Raw genomic sequence first — 13,099 nt, forward strand, 5'->3', positions numbered from 1 at the left:
TTTCTGTACTCAAATGCTTAAAGAATATTTTTTCAAGAAGACATTGTGGCAAAGAACGATATAACACACATTTATTTACTTTATCCCCATTAAAAAATAGTGGAATGTCTTGAAGAAGAAAAACACATCACAACAGAAAAAAAAACCAGCTCTCAACTGGCACAAGTGACAGTCAACTTTCTTGACAGTATCAGCCTTTACCAGTGAAGGACCTTGCCCTGTAGGAAGTTTGCTTCTTAAAAGTACACTGCAGTCATGGCAATGTGCCATTCACATGTGTCAAAATTTATCCAGCTGATGGGTAAAAAAATTACCAACCCTGGAAACCCCACTGGGGACTGAGTCTCAAAGTAAGTTATTAAATCCTTCTTCATTTACAGCCACAAAGCCTTTTTGCTTGTTTTTCTCCTGTTGCTGTGCAAGTACAGAAATAGTGTAATTTGAGGACAATGGGGTCAAACAGTGAACTGAAAATGGACTAGCTGGCAATATTGCTCATATATTCAGAAAATGATTTAGTAACCTCCCCCTTCGCCCCAGATTTCTAGATTTGCAGAGCTTAATGCATTAAAATGCATCAGAATATTACTTCTCCCTAATAAACTCCTGTTTATATAATCTCCCAAATGCAGAAGCAAGAGATCTGTTTAAGAAGGTGTCCTGTGTACAGGCAACTGCATTTCAAGTGGAAGATATGCAGCACTCCTCATGCTAAAATCTCTGCCTTAAATAGCTGATTACAACTGGGGCTTGCAAGGGGGTCTAAAAAAAACTAGGACCCAAATTCCACTGGGGTTTGGATGGATACTTCTTTCCTGGATCCTTTCAGCAGCATAGGCTAAGCTATATTTAAAAGAAAAAAGGAAAGCTGATCCTGCAATATAATGCACACCAGACAAAATGCAATTACAGGACTGACAATATGTACACTGAAGGAATCACTGTGATTAGAAGGTGGTATCTAAACCAGCATACCATTATATAATCTAATTTGCATCTTGAAACTGATTAATTGTGGTAAAAACAAATGCAACTAGACACTGACATGCCACAGGCAGCAGGCTAGATCAAGTCTGCACCTATAGAACCCTTACTGCATTTCCAGTGCGCAAAGTGGGAAAAAAGGATGTTTTATGGCTTTTCTGACTTGAATTTCAGCTGGAGATGATGCAGATATACCTAGATTCACAATGGAAAAGAACAAGATGGGAAAAAAGCAGCAGCTGTGCTGCAGGAATCTGACTTTTTTTTTTGTGAATTAGGCTGACACATAGAAGTCATAAAAGAATTAGTGCAATGGTGATACCACTGAGTCTCTGATTACCCATAAACAGAAGAAATGTAGGATATAAGACCCGAATATTTAATATTAGGGCCACATAGACAGGAGTTCTGTAGAGTGAAAGCTCTCCACTCATACTAGTGAAAGCACATGTTCATGTGTAAATGGCTGCTAGACAAACAAAACAACAGAGAGCTACACTACTAACTGGTCCCAGATGGTTCCTTGTCGGGTAGAACAAGTCTGAAGAAGCTTCCAATTTTTAAAGGACAATTATAGAACATAACATTTCTGAAGAGAGCCCTGTTCCCTCCAACTGATAGAAACTGAGATGCTGCAAATGGCTTCTCAGCATTCTATCACTTGTGGAAGGTTTTAATCTTCATCTGGGTTTTCTTAATTCATCAGATTTTGGGGGACCAGTTGCAACCTACTACACAGGATGATATTCAGTGTATTCTGTATGCTTCCTTTAATACTGCTTTTTGTAAATTTCCTGGGTATCACTAAAAGGAACAACTACACTGAAAAATTTGGCATAAGCATTATCTTTTTGAAGTGTTTTTACACCACAAGGTGTAAATTTTCCTTCTTGGAGACAGAGATTACTTCAGACCCATACTTCTAAGGATGAATTCAATGTACGCTTATTTTCCCCAATCAGTTTTTCTCACGACTTGTTATTTTGATTTTAAAAGTCTTTTCAAGATGGTTTTCATGCTCAACAGAGATGGAAACTGATGGCCAGTCTCTTCTTTTTTCCATACAAAATACTATCTTAAAGACCAGCCGAGGTACAGTGAACCATGCCCCTGGTGGGAAATCCACCAGAGGTGAGCATCTCATATTTCCCTCTTGCCTGTTTGTTCTGTGAGTACAGTATGATACAATTTCCACCTGTCAGAATTTTACAAAGATCAAAACAAATGCATATGTTTGTGTTCATTTGCAATACTGCCAGATTTTAGGCAGAGGGTAGAAGAGGAACTGAAAATACAACGTCAGAATTTTGATGCATAGGACTTGTCTGCCATGGGAGCAGTCTGAAAGAAAGAGACCAAAAATCTTAGGCTTGACTTTCATCCAAGTCTCATTTGGCAGCAATGTGTGGCTTCTGCAGAGGCAGAGCAGAGATTGGAACCCACCACTTGACCAGGCTGACATTTGTTTACAAAAGCCAGCTCACAACTGCTAGGAGAGCTAGAAGTTTCTTATGGTAATCAGAAGACTGCTTTAATTAAATGGCATTTTAGCATGCTCCAGAATCACCTAACCAGGATGGCTCTTCTTTAGATCCATTACCAACAGGAACATTTGGGTGCTACACGTTCCCTCATACCCCTTACAGCTGGTAGACTGCTGCTGCAGTAGGGTGGCAGGAGAAGATGGTTTCTTTTCAGCTCTATTAAAGGTTTCCCAAATAAAAATCAGTGAGAAGACACTTAAAAGAAAGATGGAAACTTATATACTATTTTTTTCCTTTTACTATTTTTTTAAGCTTCAAGCTGGTAAGTGATCATCTGTGCAGACAAGATACTAGAAATTTGGCACATCCCATCTACCACAACATATTGATTCCTTCTTATAGAAGGCACTAAATACTGGCATAAACCAAGAAATGATCAGCAGAATGCAGTTTTAGCATGACACACAAAAATCCTGCTAACTGGCACAGCTTCATAGTACAATTTTCACTTACCTAAAATGGTGGTGATTATAGCAGCAATGGTTAGGATTTTTACAAGTACCACATAAACATACAAATGTCAGAACATCTAGAAAACATGCAAAATTTCAAGAGCAACATCACTGAATCACACAATGCATATAATTACTACTACTACTATTATTAATATTGTTGTTGTTGTTGTTTTTATGCAAGACAGGGTAATCTTCTTAATAAAAAAATATTTTTTTAAAACCTAGTTTTTTACAATCTGTTCTTCAAACAAAGTTGTTAAAATCAGTGAGTGCTAGCCTTTTAGAGGTTTAACTATAAGAATGAATTGGTCACTATGAAGAATTCACAGTAAGGTGGAAATTTAATTATACTTAAACAAAGTATGTTTGTCAACTGCTGTTTTGAAAGAAACTGTGCAACAAAATGGCAAAAAATACATTCACATTAAAAGATTAGAAAGATTAAACATTGCATGCAGGGAAAGACAAAATCCTTGTGTTAGCTGTTTCTCCTAGCACTGCTCACCATGAGACCAAAGGTTGTCATGGCAAAAATACTTTCCAAAGGCAGAGTTAAAGCCTGCAGATAATTAAAACAAATGAAAAAGATTTTCTAATTCTGGTGTAAAACAAAGTCGGATATTAAAGGATAAGGATTATGCTTGCCTTCTTTAGAAAAAAGGACAAAAACTTCCATTGTGTTTGCTAGGCTTTCCCAATGCCTTTCGTTGCACTTGGATATTCTGCCACTTCTTTTTCTTCCAGTACTGAGTAGTTGGTCTGCCCAGACAGTCTCAAGATGAGCCCTGAGATGGATGGGCCATGTGGACAAAAAAAGCTGACAAAGCATCTATGGGCAAGTGATGTCCTCTCCTGCACACCCCAGACTCATTTCCAGTGGGGCTAGTCATGTGCTTGGGGGGGGGGGGGGGGGGGGGGGGGGGAAGTCCAGGAACAGTGCCAGCTTGGTGGAAGCAGAGGCACAGGCATGCACTTCTCACAGCACTCTGCAGAAGTGGCACCAAATTCTCACTGGAAGCAGCACCACCCAGCTGGCAAATAGGTACAAATCAGTTTCTCACAATTTCCTCTCCTGACAGCTTTCAGATTTCATTAAGACATTTTATTTAATGTTTTGTCTGCACATCTCTGAATGCATTGGATACTTCTGCACCTGCATTTCACATCTATACACCCAGCTTTGTGCAGAGGAACGAAGGCTTTCAAGCTGCTCACAGAGAAAGCTCCTGAAGAAGTCAAAGCTTCCAAGATCTGAATCATAAGCACCAGGCAGAAAACAAAGGTCTCCACAAAGCAGCTGACACTGCAGTCATTGTTCAGTGCACCTTTAGCCTCAGAGGGACTAGGATATTTGTCTCCATGCACAGAAGTTACCAAAATCAATTTGAAGCCATTTAGTATTGATCCTTGTCTTTTATATCCACCACTGAAGATAGTAAGGCAGAGTCTCCTGTAACTGTTTTGTTTTTAGGCTGGAAATTTACATATAGTAAGTGAATTAAATGCGTGATAGTAGAATAGAAAGAGGAATCCCAGCAGGAGCAATGTGGAGCAGACCAGAAAGCTACATATGATGTAGGAAAGCTGAGAACATGCTGAAATGGTAAAAAGGGCAGTCTCAGCAAGATTACAACTTTCAGAAAGCAGATCAAATTCTAGGCATAGGAATGTCAGACAGTTTTATTAGTTAAAAAAAAGGCAGCTGAAGGGGAAAAGATATCTGTTAAACAAATTAATTAATTTTAAGCATTTTGTCTTCTATTTTTTTCCTAAATATTTTGCATTGTCTTGATGTTTTTCCCTTCACATGACTGCTATGTTATTTTCTTGACACTTACAGACTGCATTGGACAGTAGTAACCAAAAAGAACTCACTAACAGATTCCTACATCTTTGTTTAAAAGAACTAAACATCTCTTCTCATTCCCGCTGCAACTACCCCACTGAATTTCAAAGACAGTACCTACCTTACCAGTACATTAAATTCAGTGAAAGAAACCTTTTTTAATTGCAAAAGATCAGATTGAAATATGAAACGGTACTGTTTTTTTCAGATAGTAATAAATGCTGTCTAATGAATGTTGAGCACAAGAATAAAAGATTAGCCAAAAGCATCATAATATCTTAGAAACTGTAAGTCCGTTTTTTAATGCACAGACAACTCATTTAGTGGCATTTGTATAATAAAATAAATGGAATTTTGTATGCTTTATCAACTACCACTAACCAATTGAGTGAGACAACAGAGGGAATTAATTTCTTGAGACAGAGATCCATCAGTTCATGTAACAAGAAAATTTTGTGTCAAACTCATCTTTTCCCACATCAGTTTAGGAATTAAAGCTTTAGACATCACCACTGCCTCAAATGTGTTCCACTTGAGAGGATAGTGTCAAAGTTTTCAACAAACTCAGAGGTGTCTCTGGGTTGTAGGGCTTCACAGCTTTGCAGGATTTTGCCCCTGTAAATGCGTCTTTGCTTCCAGGAAGAGTCAAGGTGCTGGAGAACAACAGCAACAGAGCTTTGCAGGGCATCAGCCCCAGTGCAGTGGGGAGAAACAGGCTGGAACTTGGTTTGCAGCAGTGCAGCTGGAAGCAGTGTAATCACTGCTTCACTGGGGGCTCAGAGAATGCCAGCTTCTCCTTAGAAGGGCCAGTCCCTTGCTGGCTGTAGTTATGCTCCTGTGAAAGCTCCATGTGAAAGAGGTGGATCGCTGATGTCCCTGGGGGCCCTTAGCTTTCCAAAACCCTTGAAGAGATCAAGCACAGCCTCATGGGTTTTTCATATGCTGTCCTTTGGAAAGCATCATCATTTAGTCATTCTTAAGGCCTTCTCCCTTCTTGGCTTGAAGATGCTCAGCTGATAGGAGTGTCCTTGAAAAGCTGTCCTTGGTCTCTCTGTTTTTGGAGAATCATGCTGCAACTTTTATGCTGGCTCTGCACACAGCAAACAGACAGCTGGAAGACACCAGCTATTATGGTGTCCACAACCACCATGACGTGGCTCAGCACATGGGGACCATCACCAGAAAGCATAGTTCCAGGTTTCTGGCTGGGATATAGCCATACTTTACGATGGATGGTCTCCTCTCTCCATTGTTCCTCAGCACACACAGGAAAGCAGTGAAATAAGAGGAAATACATCCTGCTGTTTAAGAATAAGGACAGCAAAGAAACTACCTCTTCATGGAGACATTTAGCAAAGAATCCTCATTAAGAAGAGCAGACTCATTTCCTGCTATGTTTCATAGAGAGAAGTCCTTCTCTACCCTAACCCAGAGGGATGAACTGGCTCATTTCAGGCAAACAAAATGACAATTGTGCATCCTGTAGTTTCTCTTTTTTAACACATGTTCACACTACCTCTGGAAGTTCAAGGAGCTGGATAGGTCCCAATGCCCTGTTGTCTGCACCATGAGATGAACTCTTCCCCATGTCAGAGGGAGCTCAAAAGTTGCATACTGTTGAGTACCAGTCATCTCAGTCCTACTTGTCAGTCCATGATGTCAGTGGAGGGCCATGCAGCACACAGACGTGGGCCTGGTCCTCCATACAGGAGTAAATTTAATCTCATTTAATGACTTGAAAGCCTCTCACAAAAAGCATAAGAGGGAAGGAGAGTGCTTCCAGCATGAGAGATGAGAGCTTCCGGAGTGCTCACACACAGTATCCTACAACCCCACATATCCCACGTGAGGTGGTCCGCCCTGAGCGCATTATCCCCAAAGCACAAGGTCACTTGATGGGCAGGGCTCCCAGCCAAGAGCAGCCCTGCACAAACGATCCCCCTGCCCCACAGAGCAGACACCAGGAAGGAGCAATATTTCAGGATCAGGAATGGTGAGAGGAGTGGAGCTGTTGGGGTTGAGGAAGATCAGTCAATCACAATAGTCTGCAGCTAATTGTCAGACAGAATGATCAGCCCATGCACCACATGTGTTAGTCTGGTCAGACAATGCACTTACAGGATGTACACAGACATGATGACAAGAAAGGGTAAAATATGAGGTGAACAGGAGGAAGCCTAGTGCAAGAGGAATCTCAGTTTCCTTTATGGCTGTCTCAGTCCTTAGGGCAGCCTAGGCTCTAGAGTGACGCAGCATCTGCTCTTTCTATCCCCATCTGACCACCCCACATCGCTTGCGCAAACAACAGAACAAGATTCGGCCACAAACATTTAAGACAAACACACAACAGTACAACATTGCTTGTGTGTCATTCTCTACACAGCTTTCGAAGAGGGCAACAATGTTGTAGAGACTCACAGCATCTTCTAAAAGGAGCGTTGAAAGTGTTGATACTTTTCATGAAGGAGAATATGCAACAGGGACACAGATTCTGTTGTCAGATTATCCTCTAGGTCAGCAACCCTGATGCTGCTATCATAAAATTATTGCATTATGCAAGTGAACAAGGTATGTGCTGTTAATTTAGTTATCCCTTGGAATTTAGTTTACAGTGTAGTTCATTATAGTATTTCATCCTCCTGCACTTAAAAAACCATTTTGTTGCATAAATACATTTTTGAAAATGTAACAGGCAGTTTGCGACACCCAGGCATCACAGACTTCAGTTCCAACTAACAGCATGAAGACATGTAACATTGTGCAAAACCACAACATCATAAATACATGCATGGATGACTAAAAAAAACAGAGCTTACACCATCCAAAGTGTCCACAGCTCTGACCAACTACATGTGCAATCATGTGAACAGATCCAAATGCATGTATTGTGCACAGGTGCATCCAGATCAGTCCAGTAACATCCACATATAATCCCCATGTTTGACTCTTATTGTGGTGTCCTGAGAAGGCCACATGAGAAAGTCAGCACTAGCATTGGTGCAGACCCCTTTTCACTGTGTAGGCCTGTGCTTTGGCACTCAGCCTCTTATCTTAAGTTCAAGGCCAAATTTTGCTCTTGGTAGCACTGAGCAAATCTCCCAAAAGCCAGTAGATCATTCTGAAGGCATCCAATACATCTGCAAATGATCTGGAAGGGTCTCAATCTGTATTATCCTTTTGATGGGTTTCTAATGGGAAGCAATAGCTGGGACAGGCTAATGGCTCTGTGATGCTGGTAGACGAATACCATCCTCTGTCTCCCTGGCTGGGTCTGCACCTCAATTTTTTTGAAGATTCAGCTCAGTATGTTTGCCAGAAAATTATCTGTCTTCCCCCTTTATTTTGGCTGTGTTTTCTGCTGGGGAACTGAGTTGAAATCACTCACTGATGAGGTCTAACATCAAACTGAAGAAAAGTGAGTGGCAGGAAAAGAAGGAAGGGAAAAGAAAGGAGAAAAGCAAGCCCCGTTTTGGAGCCAGCTATCCCCATCTTAAGGAAATCACATCCTCACTATGGGACAAAAGCTCAGCTTTTATGTTGGAGTAGGATGTAGTCAGGAATGCAGCCACCCACCTGCAGTACCTCACTGTGGCCACTGTACCAAATCAGTATCATACAGCCTGTGTCGGAGAGGAGCAGGAATGTGTTTTGGCAGCTGCCCTTGATTTTATGGTAAGAGGTTCTCAGTAACAAGAGCCAAGGTTGGAGACCACAGTTCTTCGTTTGGGCAGAGGGACAGGATGGTAAGACTTGGGAGCACTGGCCTCTGGCCACACTGCTGTGTCTTAGCACCAGGGAAGCTGCACACCATTGCTGTGATCTTGCAATTTGCTGCCAAAGCAGGTGTGATAACCTCAGATAAAATTGCAAATAACTGAGTTGTCCTCTCTCACCTAAAATACAGAGGTTAGGATACCTACTCTTCTACTGATGAGACAAAATCACAAGAGCAGTTTAAATCCAAAGTCTCCCCCCCACCCCTTCCCCCCCAACAGTTAATAACCTTTCACAGCCTTAATACAAATGGTAATTAGATAAACTGTGGTCACTCAATTCTTTAACTGTCCACAAACAAAGTCTGAATAATAGGTTGTATTAAATGCCCTTCAAAACTAACAAGTTTATTTTCATACTACTTGGGTATCATATTCTGTCCATATGTGTTTAACTTCTTCAACAAGTAGTCTCTGTGGGGCTGCCCCACCAGAACTTACCCAGCAATCTGCTATCAGCACTGCTGGAGTTACTGCAGATATCACAAAGCAGAACAAAACTATTCCCATAATCACAGAACCACAGAATGAGACTATGGGTAAGGTTGGAAGGAGCCACAGTGTGTCATCTGTTTCAACCTCCTTGTTCAAGCAAGGTCATCCTAAAGCACATGGCACAGGGTTGTGTCCGAATGTTTCTCAAGTATCTCCAGTGAGGGTGAGTCCTCTCTGGGCAATCTGTTCCTGTGTGTAGCTACAAAGATGCCCCAGTGCCTTAATCCTCTTTGTTACCCTCCACTGGACCTGCTCCAAGAGCTCCATGTCTCTCTTGTACTGAGGAACCCAGAACAGATCACAGCATTCCAGGTGACACCTCACCAGGGCTGAGTAGAGGGGCAGGGTCACCTCCCTTGACCTGCTGGCACTGCTCCTCTTAATACAGCCCAGGATGTCACTGGACTTCTTGGCCACCAGGACACACTGCTGGCTCATGGGGAGCTTGTTGTCCACCAGGACCCCCAGCTCCTTCTCCACAGAGCTGCTTTCCAGCAGGTCACCCCCAGCCTGTGCTGGTGCCTGGGGTTGTTCCTCCCCAGGTGCAGGACCCTGCATTTGCCTTTGCTGAATTTCAGGAGGTTCCTCTCTGCCCATCTCTCCAGGCTGTCGAGGTCCTTCTGAAGGGCTGCACAGCCCTCTGGGCTATCAGCCACTCCTCCCACTTTGTGTTGTCAGTGAAATTGCTGAGGAGGTCTCTGCCCCTTCATCCAGGTCACTGATGGATAAGTTAAACAAGAATGGGCCCAGTGCTGGTCCTTGGGATGAGCCACCACAGACAGGCCTCCAGCTAGAGACTGTGCCACTGACTATGATCTCTGGGATCTGCTGTTCAGCAGTTCTCAATCCACCTCCCTGTCCATTCTTCCTGTCCACTCTCCCTGAGTTTGCCTATGAGAGACAGTCTTGAAAGCCTCACTGAAGTTGAGGTAGAAAAGATTGCTGCTCTCCCCCCATCCATCCATGTAGATGTTTAATTGTAAAGGGCAAATCAGGTTGGCCAAACATGATTTACTTCTAGTGAATCCATACTGACTATCCTGATCACTTTCTTGTGTGGATAGAGGTGGTCTCCAGAATGAGGCACTTCCTCACCTTTCCAGGGACTGGAGTGTGGCTAACAGGCCAGTAATTTTCTGGGCTCTCGTTTTTTCCTTGTGGACACTGGGGTGACATTTGCTTTCTTCAGTCTGCAGGCACATCTCCATGACCTTTCAAAAGTGATCATGAGTAGCCTCAGCTATGGTGTCCACCAAGTCTCTTAGCACTTCTGGATGTATCCTGTCACAATCTATGGACTTGTGGATGTCTAGGTGTTCTCCAACACCTTTCCCTACCTTACTAAGGGGAAGTCTCCCTTCCAACATTCCTTCATCCTAGTCTCCTGGGTCAGAGATCCTCGAGAGCTGGTCTTGTCAGTGAAGACCAATGCAAAGGCAGCGTTCAGTAACTCTGCCCTCTCTACATCCTGTGTTACCGAGGTCCCTCCTTTATTTAGTTACAGGCCCATACTATCCTTCCTTCTCCTTTTGTTATTGATGCATTTGCAGACATCCTTCTTGTTGTCCTTGATGTCTTTGGCCAGATTTAATTCCATTTGGGCCCTGGCCTCCCTTGTGATAATATTGAAGCTATCACAATAAGCAAAGGTCACTCATGTGCCCTGCTAAGTCTCTTAATCTCTAAGTATTAGAGATGTTGCCTCACTGCTGCTGGACATCAGCACAACCCATCCTAATGGAGTGGCAATCAACAATTTAGGCAGCATGTAGAGTAAAAAAGTCATGGGAAATGCTTCTTTTGGCCTCTCAGTTCAAAACCCAAGAGTGCCAGTCTTTTTTTCTGAGGTCTGTGTTGAGGCTGAATTTCAGCACTGATGTGAAGCAACTCTTCAAAGAGCTGCTTGCAGCATGGCACATGTACAGCCAATGACCCGCCTCCTCAGAGCTCAGGAGTGGGATGGGCTGGACATGGAAGGAGAGGTGGGAAACAGAGATCTGCTGCCCCACAAAGACCAGCTGATACCCATCCCCACACTGCAGAACAGGAAAGGAAATGCAGACAATTATGTCAGATACTGCTATAGTTGTCACTGGCAAGTGTTGACATGAGTGCCAGTGGGGGAGAAACAGAAATCAGACTTCTCTAGAGGTTGGCTCCATGGTTGATCTCTCACCTGGCACTTTGAGAGAGGTCCTTGGCACAGAATGCTAGCACTCCAGAACATACTAAGCACCACTGCATGAGTCCTCAGCAGAAAACAGTAAAGAAATCCCAGAGCAGCACTGGCCTTGCAAAACTATTTTTCACTGTATCACACTAAAAGCACTGCTGTGAAAAGGCAAGGCAGTGCAAAAAGCAGTCAGATGTCTGGCCTCATATAGAAACTGGGCAGCTGTCTTTCTGGTTTCACCTGAAATCTCTCTGTGCTTCTGTCTCCTTCACCTATAAGTCAGATATGCCATGGCACTCAAAATCACAGACATACCTTGCAGTCCCTTCAGTAGAGTCACAATTTGGTCTCCAGTCCCAAAGCCAAGTTACAAAAGGAGGGCGCTACAATATGAACTGTTTGTGCCCACCAATCCACTGCCTACCCTGAGAGACAGCAGATGATAAATGGAAGACTGTAGAACTGGTGGTTATGTGACCATGGCGTGCCAGACATAGGAAACACAGGCTTTGTAACAGCCTTGCTACATGTGGAAAAAAAAGAGATCACAGTCAGGTTGTGTCACCTGCATAAAGCTTCCTGGGAGGACAGGTATTTATTATAGAGGAAATCTCTGCCCCTAGACTTTTCAGTGGCACATCTGCAATCTATTTCATCCCCAAAACATACCTTCAGTAAGGCTTAAGTGAGGTGCAGACACGCTGCCACCTCCCTCTCACACAGGAACATTTCATCCTAGGAACACAGAAAAAAAGGTTATAGGTGCTAGTAGGCTTACTTCTATTTCTATTTGCTACCTTTCTTTCACCTCTTCTTTGGAATTAGTGATGATTAAAGTCATTGCACAGTTGCAGATCTAAAGAATTTGATGGATATACAGGAATGTGAAGAAATACAGACAAACAAGCCTAGAGAAACAACAATTAAGAATTGCAAAACAAGAAAGCCTCTCCAAAGGCTGTTTGGTCCAATACCCAGCGGAAGTCAACCAAGGTTGTCTCTTTCATTGACTTCAGCAGGCACTCGATTACCCCAGCAGACTTGTCTGAAGCCTCACCACAGCCCTAGCACATCCTTGAGGAACTTAAACAAAGTTTAATTACTTGAAAAGTACTCTTCCTAATTTTAACTGTCAAGAATTACAACTGTTCAATGAAATAGTGAATTTGTTAGCTTTTTCCCCATACTTGTAGTAGAACAACTACATTACAAAGTAGAACAGCAGAATGTGTTATTTCAAGGCTTTAAGGTCCAAATTTTGCTTTCAGATCCACATGCATATTTTCCATTGTCTGAAACGGAAACAGATGATGCGTAGTTAAGTGAAATTTGTATTCCAGTGCTTAAAACTCTCCAGCTTTTTACCTTTCTGTAGAAATTATTTTAAAATTTCTGTAGAAATATCATTACACTCTCTGTTGTTTTGTGGATTTCAAATGATGGCTTAAGACACAGTTGATGCCATTTTTTCCGTACAGCTGGGATAAGATGGCAGACATTCTGCACTGTTGGTTTTCCCAGAATACTGAAAGAGTGCTCTATGTCAATAGATTTTACATTACATACACACAGTGATAAAATACTAACAACCTATGCTTAAAGAGGTAAAATTATGTGCGACAATGGTTTTGCCATTATAATTTGCATATTGTTGAGAACAATACTTTTTAGCCTAAACACCAACATTTTGATCCCAAAAGTTAAAAATGGCATTTAGCTGACTTCAGGATTTTTGTAGCGTAAATGAGCCTCAGGAAACAATAAAAACAAACAAAAAATTCTGTAAATGGTTTTGTGAACTTATACTGATGTATTTCTTATTTCTTGGT

This window comes from Cinclus cinclus, chromosome Z, assembly GCF_963662255.1.
Source record: "Cinclus cinclus chromosome Z, bCinCin1.1, whole genome shotgun sequence".
NCBI lineage: Eukaryota > Metazoa > Chordata > Aves > Passeriformes > Cinclidae > Cinclus > Cinclus cinclus.